Raw genomic sequence first — 14111 nt, 5'->3', positions numbered from 1 at the left:
ACTGAAAGTGGCTGTGTCAATGTGGAAGAACTGAGAAGTCACTGGGAACCAAGAAAAAACAGGAGCCAGTGATGTCCCAATAATTAAGCATCCTGGGCTTGGGGCAATACCTGCAGATATTCACTCAAGACAGGAGACAATCGGGATTTCCATTCCACCTATCTTAATCCCAGTGACTGAATCTGGATGAGCAATGTCCATGGGAGGTCAGGAGCCATTTGAGATCCAGAAACTCTGGGCAAAAGAACAGGACAACTTGTCCATAGGTAAAAACCTTCACAAGTACCCCAGTCTGGAAGATGGGCAGGATAATCATTGTAACATAATAATGCTGAAAAAGAGATTCTAGGCATTTGCATAACTGTAACTCAGAAACTGCATATGTGCATTTAGGTAAGCATTGCCCCTCAAACTCCTGCTCTCTACTCCTTTGAATTTCAGTCACCTCTCCTAACAAGTGGTGTGTGGCCTTCACTCCTATATGCATGAATTCAAACAACTGAGAGCCGAAAAATATTAAAATAGGCCAGGTGCAATTGTTCTCTTCTGTAACTGTTGCTACTTGAAAGGCAGAGATCAGAAGGATTGAGATTTAAGGTCAGCATGGGCAAAATGTTAGCAAGACTCCCTTCACAATTTAAAAAAAAAATCCTGGCATTTAAAAAAAATCCAAAAGACTCTTGCTACAAGCAGACTTCTTGTCATTATTCCCAAAGCAATGCAATATGACTACATAGTGTTTACATTACATTAGTTGCAAATAATCCAAAAATGATTTAAAGTACATGAAAAGGGCTGGTGGAGTGTCTCAAGTAGTAGAGTGCCTGCCTAGCAAGCATGAGGCTCTGAGATCAAATCCTATTCACCACATCCCCCCCAAAAAAATCCATAGAGTGATGAAAGGATGTGCATGCTCTCCATACAATTAACCCTATTTTATATAAAGTACTTGAGCATTCAAGGATGTTAGTACCCCCAGGAGGTCTGGAACCTTGATATCTTCAGGTGGCAATGAAAGACTATATAGAACTTGAGAAATTCATCAGAAAAATATGCTTCCTGGCACCATAATCAGATTTCTTACTTAGTGCCATGAAATCTGACACCTCTAGAATTGAAGTCTGACAATATCCCCTAGAAATAGTTCAAATGCTCAGCAAAGCATTCTTCATGAAAATCCCTATCAGGATAACAAGGTTGAAAAAAATCCTCTCTAACAACCTGAAAAAGCAAAATCTCCTGTGTGTTTAACCATAACCCCTTACCTCCAGAGGCAACCCAATTTCCAAAATGATTATGCAAAATGTGCTTCAAGTCAAACAAAAGGAGGTTTTGGACAGCAGTTTTATTGACCATTTTTACACCATCTTGTCCCATGGGTACACACAGCCAGAACTCAGGATTTCCCAAGGTTTTCTTGATTAAGTATCCCACCAGATGCTGTGGCCACTGTTGGTATTCTGCCAGCAACTCATGTGAGCTGCTGATCTGGTCCCCTTACAGCTAGTCCAGGAGAATGACACATACCACTGCCATTGTGAAGAGAAAATGGTGTGGTGCTGGGTGTGTTGTTCTGTGTGGGGCCCATTCTGAATCATAGTACACTGTCACTGAATTTCAGTAAGGAGTTATTTAGAAGGGTGCAGTGTCCTTTCTCATACAAGAGGTGTGTTTGGAGCAAGGGAATTTACATTTCTAGCATCTTCTAGATGACAATGATGTTGCTGATTACTGGTCCGACTTTGAAGACCTCTGGTGTAAACTGTGCTCAGAGCACCCTTGCTTTCTTATTACAGTTTGGGTGTGTTGGTAGAAGCTCCCCTCAGATGAACACCTTCTTCAAGTATGTGGCTATAGAGCTGGGCCTTGAAAGTCCAGGGGAAGAGTATCCCAACATTTGGGCAGGTACTGACCTCTATGCCCTGTATATAGTTGGACCAGTGCTGAATGTGAGCATGAGTCCTTATAAATTCCTTGTTCTTGGTCTCTAGGCTCTTCCAGTCCTGCACCTGCCCCTCTTCAAATAGACATCTAGTACCACAACACTTGCTTGCTGTAATTGGCTGGGAGCAAGGTGAGCTATCAGCAGTTGGAGTGGGGATAAATGGTACCTAAGTTCATGCCTTGAGGATCAGCCTTCTGGGCTCCTAATTTCACAAATGCAAATCCTAGTACATATACCTATCCACAGAGGGTGTATGAGGCAGGGGAAGGTAGTAAGGGAGCAGAGTTTTATGAAAGGAGACCCTGGAGGGCCTGTCTCTCTGTACCACAGTATAAGAAGCATTACAGGACCACTACATTCTGCCACAACACAGTGAGTGACACACTTCAGCAGAAATCTTGACTTGGATAAATCTTGACGTGGCAATGAGAGTGAGCATGGAAAACTCTTTAATGTTCTACCAAAGAGTTGTCTTTTTTTTGGCAGTGCTGGGTTTTGAACTCAGGGCCTCATGCTTCCTAGTTTGAGCCACTCCACCAGCCCACATTTTCAGCTTTGATTTCCCCGGTCAGTAACAATATAGTTGAAGAGCTACCTTGTTAGCAAGGAATCCTCTCCTCTGGGAAGGTGTCAGCAGGTACCATTCAGTGTCCAGCATCTAGCATGCAAATGGCAGCCATCATTTAGTTATAGTCTAAGGAAGTATTTCCTCTGTCTAAAACACTGTTACATATTCTTTTTCTTTTTTCATTTTTCTTTTGTTGATTTGAAACTTCTTTTTTTATTGTTGTTCTGGGGTTACATTGTGGCATTTACAAATGTTCTTACAATATATCATAATTGAATTCACCCCTTTTATCATTCTCCTTTATTTCTTCTCCCCCATTTTTGGAATAGTTTCAGCAGGTTTCATTTTTCCATTTGCATACATGCGTACACAGCATTTGTACCATATTCACCCTCCTACACCATTTCCCCACCTCCTCCCCCTCCCACTGGTACTGACTCCCATCCAAGGACCTATTCTTCCCTCCTGCTTTCCGATTTTGTAAAAGAAAAAAATAGCATTTGTGTTTGTGTAAGAGAGCTACACAGGGAGTTTCCTTGTGACATTCCCATGTATATATGTGTTATAACCTGAATTGCTTCATCTCCTCTATTTTTCTCCTTTTTACCTAAGTCCCCTCCTTATAGTAATTTCAGTAGGTTTAAAAATTCTATATTAATTCTTGTATAAGAGACACTGTGACAAATTCTTAAAGGGTCCACTTCCTATGGGGGTCTGCCAAAGCATGTGGAGGATGCCAAGGGCATGTCACATAAGGCATTGTGGAAGAAACCACTTTGGGAGGGACTTTGAGAGTGGGAGAGGGTACATGCAGAGACCTTAGAGAAGGAAATGGCAGAAGTACAGATTTAATGGTCAGAGTGATTGAGGGTCCTGCCAGCTACCTAGTTTGACTGAAACAGAGAAGATAGGGAGAAAATTGAAGAAGTAAAAATGATGCAGGGAGAATAGGGTCTGCATTTGTTTGGGGCTTCAAATGCCAGAAGGAGATGTTTGTTTCCCAGCAATAATTGTTGCCACTTTCCTGCTGAACTTCTGGTTCCTCCACTGATACATGTTTGCAAGATCTTGCAGGTGAAATGAAGTCATATGTATGACAGGTCTGTGTACCCTAAGTTTCCTAGAGTGGTGATCTTCTATTACCATCACTATGAGCTTGTTATGCTCATATGTTCATGTTATGTGCATGACATGAAACATAAATAAGAATACAATAGCAACCCAAAACCATGGAGGGGTTATGCTCCAAGCCCCCCAGTGGATACCTGACATCCAGGAGAGTACAAACCCTATATGTAATGTTACTTTCCTATTGATGCATAACTTGATACATTTTACTGTATAAACTGGACACAGGAAGAGATGAACAACAAAAACTAATAATAAGATAGAATAATTATAAAAATGCACAGTAATAAAGTTAGGTGAATGTGATTTCCCTCTCCATCTTAATCTCTTTCTATCTCTGAATATATCTCAGCACACTGTTCTGATCCTTCTTGTTGACTGTGGCAGCTAAGACTGCACAAAACCAATCCTTTGATAAGTTGGGACTTCTTTTGCTTTTCATTTTGTGGTTATTTTTGTGTGTGTGTGTGTGTGAGAGAGAGAGAGAGAGTCTCACTTTAAATCCCAGACTGGCCTTGAATTCATAATCCTCCTGCTTCTGCCTCCCAAATGCTGGGATTACAAGAATGTGCCCCCTTGCCCAGATGAGAAGGACTTTTGTGTTGACAAAGATACAACTCTGGGCTCAGCTGTTGGCATTTCTGTCTTTTTTTTTTCTTTTTAGTTTCTGTTTTTATTTATATATTTGGCAGTATTTAGGCATAGTCATAATTACAAGAAAAGCTTGGTCTTAGTAATTGCTTTTCTTTTATTTGATATTTTGTACTCTATAAGCAAAAGCTTTCTCCTGATGTGTTTATTTTTCTTCATTTTTTTTTCATTTTTCTTTTATTATTCATATGTGCATACAAGGCTTGGTTCATTTCTCCCCCCTGCCCCCACCCCCTCCCTTACCACCCACTCCACCCCCTCCCGCTCCCCCCCTCAATACCCAGCAGAAACTATTTTGCCCTTATCTCTAATTTTGTTGTAGAGAGAGTATAAGCAATAATAGGAAGGGACAAGGGTTTTTGCTGGTTGAGATAAGGATAGCTATACAGGGCATTGACTCACATTGATTTCCTGTGCGTGGGTGTTACCTTCTAGGTTAATTCTTCTTGATCTAACCTTTTCTCTAGTTCCTGGTCCCCTTTTCCTATTGGCCTCAGTTGCTTTAAGGTATCTGCTTTAGTTTCTCTGCATTAAGGGCAACAAATGCTAGCTAGTTTTTTAGGTGTCTTACCTATCCTCACCCCTCCCTTGTGTGCTCTCGCTTTTATCATGTGCTCATAGTCCAATCCCCTTGTTGTGTTTGCCCTTGATCTAATGTCCACATATGAGGGAGAACATACGATTTTTGGTCTTTTGGGCCAGGCTAACCTCACTCAGAATGATGTTCTCCAATCCATCCATTTACCAGCGAATGATAACATTTCGTTCTTCTTCATGGCTGCATAAAATTCCATTGTGTATAGATACCACATTTTCTTAATCCATTCGTCAGTACTGGGGCATCTTGGCTGTTTCCATAACTTGGCTATTGTGAATAGTGCCGCAATAAACATGGATGTGCAGGTGCCTCTGGAGTAACAGTCTTTTGGGTATATCCCCAAGAGTGGTATTGCTGGATCAAATGGTAGATCGATGTCCAGCTTTTTAAGTAGCCTCCAAATTTTTTTCCAGAGTGGTTGTACTAGACTACATTCCCACCAACAGTGTAAGAGGGTTCCTTTTTCCCCGCATCCTCGCCAACACCTGTTGTTGGTGGTGTTGCTGATGATGGCTATTCTAACAGGGGTGAGGTGGAATCTTAGTGTGGTTTTAATTTGCATTTCCTTTATTGCTAGAGATGGTGAGCATTTTTTCATGTGTTTTCTGGCCATTTGAATTTCTTCTTTTGAGAAAGTTCTGTTTAGTTCACATGCCCATTTCTTTATTGGTTCATTAGTTTTGGGAGAATTTAGTTTTTTAAGTTCCCTGTATATTCTGGTTATCAGTCCTTTGTCTGATGTATACTTGGCAAATATTTTCTCCCACTCTATAGGTGTTCTCTTCAGTTTAGAGACCATTTCTTTTGATGTACAGAAGCTTTTTAGTTTTATGAGGTCCCATTTATCTATGCTATCTCTTAGTTGCTGTGCTGCTGGGGTTTCATTGAGAAAGTTCTTACCTATACCTACTAACTCCAGAGTAGTTCCTACTCTTTCTTGTATCAACTTAAGAGTTTGTGGTCTGATATTAAGATCCTTGATCTATTTTGAGTTAAGCTTGGTATAGGGTGATATACATGGATCTAGTTTCAGTTTTTTGCAGACTGCTAACCAGTTTTCCCAGCAGTTTTTGTTGAAGGGGCTGCTATTTCTCCATCGTATATTTTTAGCTCCTGTGTCAAAGATAAGTTGCTCATAGTTGTGTGGCTTCATATCTGGATCCTCTATCCTGTTCCACTGGTCTTCATGTCTGTTTTTGTGCCAGTACCATGCTGTTTTTATTGTTATTGCTTTGTAATATAGTTTGAAGTCAGGTATTGTGATACCTCCTGCATTGTTCTTTTGACTGAGTATTGCCTTGGCTATTCGTGGCCTCTTGTGTTTCCATATAAATTTCACAGTAGATTTTTCAATCTCTTTAATGAATGTCATTGGAATTTTGATGGGAATTGCATTAAACATGTAGATTACTTTGGGGAGTATTGACATTTTTACTATGTTGATTCTACCAATCCATGAGCATGGGAGATTTCTCCACTTTCTATAGTCTTCCTCAATCTCTTTCTTCAGAAGTGTATAGTTTTCCTTGTAGAGGTCTTTCACATCTTTTGTTAGGTTTACACCTAGGTATTTGATTTTGTTTGAAGCTATTGTAAATGGAATTGTTTTCATACATTCTTTTTCCGTTTGCTCATTGTTAGTGTATAGAAATGCTAATGATTTTTCTATGTTGATTTTATATCCTGCTACCTTGCTATAGCTATTGATGATGTCTAGAAGCTTCTGAGTAGAGTTTTTTGGGTCTTTAAGGTATAGGATCATGTCGTCTGCAAATAGGGATATTTTGACAGTTTCTTTACCTATTTGTATTCCTTTTATTCCTTCTTCTTGCCTAATTGCTCTGGCTAGGAATTCCAGTACTATGTTGAATAGGAGTGGAGATAGTGGGCATCCTTGTCTGGTTCCTGATTTTAGAGGGAATGGTTTTTATTTTTCTCCATTATGTATAATGCTGGCTGTAGGTTTGTCATATATAGCTTTCATAATGTTGAGGAACTTTCCTTCTATTCCTAGTTTTCTTAGAGCTTTTATCATGAAAGGATGTTGGATCTTATCAAAGGCTTTTTCTGCATCTATTGAGATGATCAAGTGGTTTTTGTCTTTGCTTCTGTTAATGTGGTTTATTACGTTTATTGATTTTCGTATGTTGAACCACCCCTGCATCCCTGGGATAAAGCCTACCTGGTCGTGGTGAATAATCTTTTTGATGTGTTGCTGAATTCGATTTGCCATTATTTTGTTGAGGATTTTTGCATCAATGTTCATTAAGGAGATTGGCCTATAGTTCTCCTTTTTGGAGGTGTTTTTTGGCTTGTTTTGGGATAAGTGTAATACTGGCTTCATAAAATGTGTTTGGCAGTTTTCCTTCCCTTTCTATTTCATGGAACATTTTAAGGAGGGTTGGTATCAGTTCTTCTTTAAAGGTCTGATAGAATTCAGCAGAGAATCCATCAGGTCCTGGACTTTTCTTTTTGGGGAGACTCTTGATTGCTGCTTCAATTTCATTTTGTGTTATGGGTCTATTCAGGTGATTAATTTCCTCTTGGTTCAGTTTTGGATGATCATATGTATCTAGAAATCTGTCCATTTCTTTTAGATTTTCAAATTTATTTGAATATAGGTTCTCAAAGTAGTCTCTGATGATTTCCTGGACTTCCATGGTGTTTGTTGTTATCTCCCCTTTTGCATTCCTAATTCTACTAATTTGGGTTTTTTCTCTCCTCATTTTAGTCAGGTTTGCCAGGGGTCTATCGATCTTGTTTATTTTTTCAAAGAACCAACTTTTTGTTTCATTAATTCTTTGTATGGTTTTTTTGGTTTCTATTTTGTTGATTTCAGCTCTTATTTTTATTATTTCTCTCCTATTTGTTTTGGGATTTGCTTGTTCTTGTTTTTCTAGGAGTTTGAGATGTATCATCAGGTCATTGATTTGGGATCTTTCAATCTTTTTAATATATGCACTCATGGCTATAAACTTTCCTCTCAAGACTGCCTTAGCTGTGTCCCATAGGTTCTGGTAGGTTGTGTTTTCATTTTCATTGACTTCTAGGAACTTTTTAATTTCCTCTTTTATTGCATCGATGATCCATTCTTCATTAAGTAATGAGTTATTTAGTTTCCAGCTGTTTGCATGTTTTTTGTCTTTACTTTTGTTGTTGAGTTCTACTTTTACTGCATTGTGGTCAGATAGTATGCATGGTATTATTTCAATTTTCTTATATTTGCTGAGGCTTGCTTTGTGCCCTAGGTTATGATCTATTTTGGAGAAGGTTCCATGGGCTGCTGAGAAGAATGTATATTGTGTAGAGGTTGGATGAAATGTTCTGTAGACATCTACTAGGTCCACTTGATCTATTGCATATTTTAGATCTTGGATTTCTTTATTGAGTTTTTGTTTGGATGACCTATCTATTGATGATAATGGAGTGTTAAAGTCTCCCACAACCACTGTGTTGGTGTGTATACATGCTTTTAGGTCTTTCAGGGTATGTTTGATGAAATTGGGTGCATTGACATTGGGTGCATACAGATTGATGATTATTATTTCCTTTTGGTCTATTTCCCCTTTTATTAGTATGGAATGTCCTTCTTTATCTTGTTTGATCAATGTAGGTTTGAAGTCTACTTTGTCAGAGATAAGTATTGCTACTCCTGCTTGTTTTCGGGGGCCATTGGCTTGGTAAATCTTCTTCCAGCCTTTCATCCTAAGCATATGCTTATTTCTGTCGGTGAGATGAGTCTCCTGTAAGCAACAAATTCTTGGATCTTCTTTTTTAATCCATTTTGTCAAACGGTGTCTTTTGATGGGTGAATTAAGTCCATTAACATTAAGCATTAGTACTGATAGGTATGTGGTGATTCCTGCCATTTAGTTATCTTAGTTGTTTGAAGGTTTGATTGTGTGTACCTAACTTGATGTTACTCTCTACTGTCTTGCTTTTTCTTATCCTGTGGTTTGGTGCTGCCTGCCTTTTCATGGTTAAGTTGGGTGTCACTTTGTGTGTGCAGAATCCCTTGCAGAATCTTTTGTAATGGTGGCTTTGTGGTCACATATTGTTTTAGTTTCTGCTTATCATGGAAGACTTTTATTGCTCCATCTATTTTGAATGATAGCTTTGCTGGGTAGAGTATCCTGGGGTTGAAGTTATTTTCATTCAGTGCCTGGAAGATCTCACCCCACGCTCTTCTTGCTTTTAATGTTTCTGTTGAGAAGTCTGCTGTGATTTTGATGGGTTTACCTTTGTATGTTACTTGTTTTTTCTCTCTTACAGCCTTCAATATTCTTTCCTTAGTTTCTGAACTTGTTGTTTTAATGATGATATGTCGTGGAGTAGTTCTATTTTGATCTGGTCTGTTTGGTGTCCTGGAGGCCTCTTGCATTTGTATGGGAATATCTTTCTGTAGATTTGGGAAATTTTCCATTATTATTTTGTTGAATATATTACGCATTCCCTTCGCTTGCGCCTCTTCTCCTTCTTCGATGCCCATGATTCTCAAGTTTGGTCTTTTGATGGAGTCAGTGAGTTCTTGCATTTTCTTTTCACAGGTCTTGAGTTGTTTAATTAATAGTTTTTCGGTTTTTCCTTTAATTACCATTTCATCTTCAAGTTCTGAGATTCTGTCTTCTGTTTGGTCTATTCTGCTGGATTGGCCTTCCGTTTTGTTTTGCAGTTCTGTTTCGTTCTTTTTTCTGAGGTTTTCCATATCCTGGCAGTTTTCTTCTTTATTGTTGTCTATTTTTGTCCTGAGTTCATTTATCCATTTATTCATTGTGTTCTCTCTTTCACTTTGGTGTTTATATAGTGCTTTTATGGTTTCCTTCATTTCTTCTTTTGCTTTTTCAAATTCTCTATTTTTATTGTCTTGGAATTTCTTGAGTGTCTCCTGTACATTTTGGTTGACCCTATCCAGTATCATCTCTATAAAATTCTCATTGAGTACTTGTAGTATATCTTCCTTTAAATTATTCTTGTGGGCTTCATTGGGTCCTTTGGCATAGTTTATCTTCATTTTGTTGGAGTCTGGATCTGAGTTTCTGTTCTCTTCATTCCCCTCTGGTTCCTGTACTAATTTTTTGCTGTGGGGAAACTGGTTTCCTTGTTTTTTCTGTCTTCCTGTCATTGTGCTTGGTGTTGTTACTGTCCCTGTACTGTGTGTAATTAAGTATTTTCTAGCTTGTAATAATAACAATGGTAATATTGAGAATGGAAGAGTGAGCTGAGATGGAAAGCAAGAAGTTAAAGAAAAGGGGAAAACAAATATACAGACAAGAGGGAGAAAGCAGAACAAGGTATCAGACAAGAGAGTTTCAAAGGTATAAACAGGGAGTCTTAGTGTACTAATCGACAGTAAGCTGAACAGACAATAGAGAGACAGAGAGAGGATTGAAAATCAAAGATAAAAAAAATAAAAAATAAGTATATGAAAGTAATATCTATATATAAAAATGAATTAAAATAAAATGGAAAATAGAAAATTAAAAAAAAAAAAACCAAAAAACTTCCAAGTTTATATGCAATGCAATTTCAGTCTTAATAATTTGGATGTCCGTCTCAATCTCCAGTCCTGGAGTTGGTGCCTCAGATGTTGTTCTGTAGTTGTCTCATCAAAGGGGATGCATAAAGTAGAACAAAACTACACTCACACACACACAGAAGAAAAAAAAAAAAAAGCCCCACCAAGCGTCCCCAGTTCAAATGCAATACAGTTTCAGTAAGTTTTTCAGCTTGCAGGTGTAATTCGGTTGTTCTCTCATCAAAGGTAGGGAGAAAAAGAAAAAAAGCGTCTGGAGGCAGTTCTGAGAGTGGTATCTGCAACTGTGGCTTGCCTGCCTGCTGCTCTCAGCCTGTAGCTGGCAGCGTTATTTATGCAGATCTCTGGGGTGAACTAGCACTCACCTGGTCCCACAGGCTTTGTTTGCTCAGAGTTCTCCTGTGCGGGGGCCTCTGCTACAGGCTTTCCCCTTTCCAAGCACTGGGAAAGGTGACACTGCCCCGCGTTGTCAGGCCTGCATGTTTATTTACAGTTCACGTGGGAAGTGGGTCTTCCCTCCTCTCACTAGCTTTCCCGCTCCTGGTTGCTGGGCGCGCACCCTGCTCCCGCCAGAGCCTCTCCAGCCTTGTTTATTTACAGTCCCGGGAAGGATTCCCTTCCCCCAATCTTCAGCGCTCAGGGCGCCCCACCCTCTTTCCAGCGTGTCTTAACTGTTCTTATTGCTTAGTACTCAGTTTCTCTTTTTTTCCCGGGTGGAGGTAAGTCTGTCCAGGGGGCTATGCTGCTCTGGCCCAGGCTTGTCTGTGGGGCTACCGCAGTACTGTGAAGCTCACCTGGTCCGCATCTTCCCAAGCTGTATGGGCGCCGGTCACTGGCGGCCCCGGGGGCCCTCCTCGGTTCTCCGTTTAACATGAAGTGGAGATTCTCTGCGCCGGCTGGAGATGTGGAGGAGTCAAAGTTATGCCTTTTCTCAGTGATTATGCCTGCAAAGTGTGTCTCCAGCATCTCTCCAAGATTTCACTATAGGAGGCTCGCTTTCTGCTTCTTACCTCTAGCAGCCATCTTGGAATTCCACAATTTCTCTTTTTTCGGCATTTCTGTCTTGATTCCAGCATGGTATGGGCATTCTTTCCATCACCATCATGTTACATGAACTCTTCAAGCTGCTGTACCATGCCAGGTGCTCCAACATCACCATCATCTGCATCGGTATTTCTGGTGGGATAGGTAAGGGCTGTGGAGGTGGCTCTTGCCCTGTGAGTGGATGAGGGTTCAGAGCTGCTTGTAACTCCAGCTTGATTCTCTTCGAGGAGAGCTTATTAACAGGAAATGGGACAGGAAGCTTGTTTGGTTACATTTTGTGGATGGCATCCTCAAAGTGGGAACTCCAGAGACTGGTAAGAGAAAGTTGCCAGTCCTTGCACAGGCACAAGTGCATTCATCTGTGCTGCACAATCTGTGCCTTTGTACTTTCTTGATATCCTATTTAATCTTTTCCATTCCCCCCTTCTCCTCTGCCTCTCTCCTCTCCTTCTTTGCTGCCATTACTCTCAGTGAATGGATTAATCTATTCATGATGACAGATCACTAATGACCTCTTATAGGCCCCACGTTGTCCTATCTCTTACATTTCAACATGGGTTTTCATGGTAATCTACCTTGTTTAAACAATAGCATTATGAAAAATCTTAGTTGACTTGTTTTAAAGAAGATGTTCTTCACTCTAATGTCATAACTTCATGCCAATCTTCCAGATTTTAGAATAAATCTGTAATCCAGATTCTGGATTCCATAATAAATTTTTCTCAGGGAGGAGACTGAGCTCAAGGAAAGAGCTTGCATCCACTGTGGGGCAAGTTTAGCCTATATGTTAATAGTGACTGCCAGGCATAATTGGAATTGTTTCCCAATGTCTAGACCTGACCTCTAGTGGAGTTTGGGTAATTCCATAATTTCATTTTTCTGACTTAGAAAAGGGACTTGGTTTAAATGCCAAATCTTCTGACAGATTGATATAAAATTTCTGCACATGGTTATAATTCCAACATGATCATGATGACCTATATGATGGAGTACAAACAATGGGCAACACAGGAAAACCTGGAAGACTCCAACATTTCACAGGATGCAGAGATCCTGGAACTATCAATGTTCTCTACACTTTCACTTGTTTTTTTCACAAAGTTATATGTAAATTCATAATCATGTAAACTTCTCCTTTAGAGCAAGGATGCTGTGTGCTGCACCATCCTCCTCCTCTGCTGTGATGTCTGCTTCTTCTTCAGGTCTTGAGCATGGCTCATTGGTCATCACACTGCAGGCAGTGGACACCTGCTTCAAACCAGAGTTTGAACAGCAACGCTAGGGGAAGCAGGTGGTTCAGAGTGCAGACCTGGAAGAGGAGATGTTGTAGGCATTTATGCAGTGCTCTGAATAAATGAGCAAGTTCACTACTGTCATGGGAAATACCATGTACACGTTGGACTTTTTTGAGGGTGAGATGATGGGAGGGTACTTCTGGTTATGGGAAGCCCTTTTTGTCCTCTAGCCCACCTTCCAATGGTGAGGTGCTTTCAGGGATGCTTTGGCCATATGGGAGCTCTGCCCCCAGTTTCAGCATTTCCATGGAAGTTGTAATGATTAGATGTGCACTTGCGAGATCAGGAAGATCCCAGGTGGGCTTCCACTGTCTCTTATCCTGAGGTCACCAGAATACAATAGGAGCTGACAGCATGCAGGTGGTTCTCTTATGTCTGTGCTGCAGGGAAAGGCCATCTAGATGGTGCTCTCTATTTCTACAAGGAGAAAAACTAACTGCAAGCCACCCATGCAGCAGGCATCTGAAATATCAGGATGGAAACTTCAGTCTTTGCTGCCCTGTGGCACATGATGTCCTAGGTACCATTCCTTCTTCATCTCTGCTCTGCTGGGCCTTCCTGGAGTCTTGCCATGTTTCCTCTTACTGGAGCACTCCAGTACTTGTTTTATTGTCTTCTGGTGTCTGAACTTTATGTACCATATCTTACAAGCCAGTTTTTGGCCAAGGTCCTGGTGTTACTCCTTCAGCATCCAGTCTTTGTGTTGGTATTTAAGCAGAGGCTCTGTCTTAATCTTGCCAGGTGATTGGGAAGTCTTGCCAGTTTCTTTTTTTGTCTTTCAGGGGCTGCTCCTGAGTCAGCTCCTCCCTCAGTGAGATGTGGCTTGTTCTCAGATTCCATAGATTAGCTCTGTGGCCCATCAGCCACCCTACTTTGCAGTTGGGTTTTCACTGTGTGGGTTTACTGGGGGTCTGTTTCTTTCTTTGGGGCAAGGTCAGCAATCCATCACCCATCCCCCTGCTGTCAGCTTGTTGTGATGGTTTGCTGATTGTTTTTCAATTTTGCAGTGTCATTTGACTTTGGATGTTGCTCACTGGCTCAGGAGATGAGCTTTGTGGACTGCCAACTGAACCATTTCAAACATCAGCTTATCACGTGCCTGCTTTTGGCTCTTCTGCCTTTCCAGCTTTTGTTTACTAAAAGTTTGCACAGAGATCAACTCCTTGCTACTCCTCCCTTCCCTGGTGTGCTTACAGTACAACACCCCCTCTGCTGCATGTTTATTTTCAGTTCCTTGTTCAGTTCATTGTTCAGTTTTTTGTTTGTTTGTTTGTTTGCAGGATGGAAGGTCAATCTGTCCACAGGACTATGTAGATTTATACCAGGGGTGGCTGTGGGAATACCACATG

General features: G+C 40.5%; 1 pseudogene; it reads left to right on the top strand.

The window, feature by feature from the left end:
• The first annotated feature begins 1715 nt into the window (after window positions 1–1715).
• On the top strand, window positions 1716–13282 carry LOC109677903 (uridine phosphorylase 1-like; annotated as a pseudogene).
• The last annotated feature ends 829 nt before the right edge of the window (window positions 13283–14111 follow it).

This window comes from Castor canadensis, chromosome 2, assembly GCF_047511655.1.
Source record: "Castor canadensis chromosome 2, mCasCan1.hap1v2, whole genome shotgun sequence".
NCBI classification, from domain to species: domain Eukaryota; kingdom Metazoa; phylum Chordata; class Mammalia; order Rodentia; family Castoridae; genus Castor; species Castor canadensis.
Note: the sequence above shows the minus strand (reverse complement) of the source record. Positions and strands in the feature narration are given on the sequence as shown.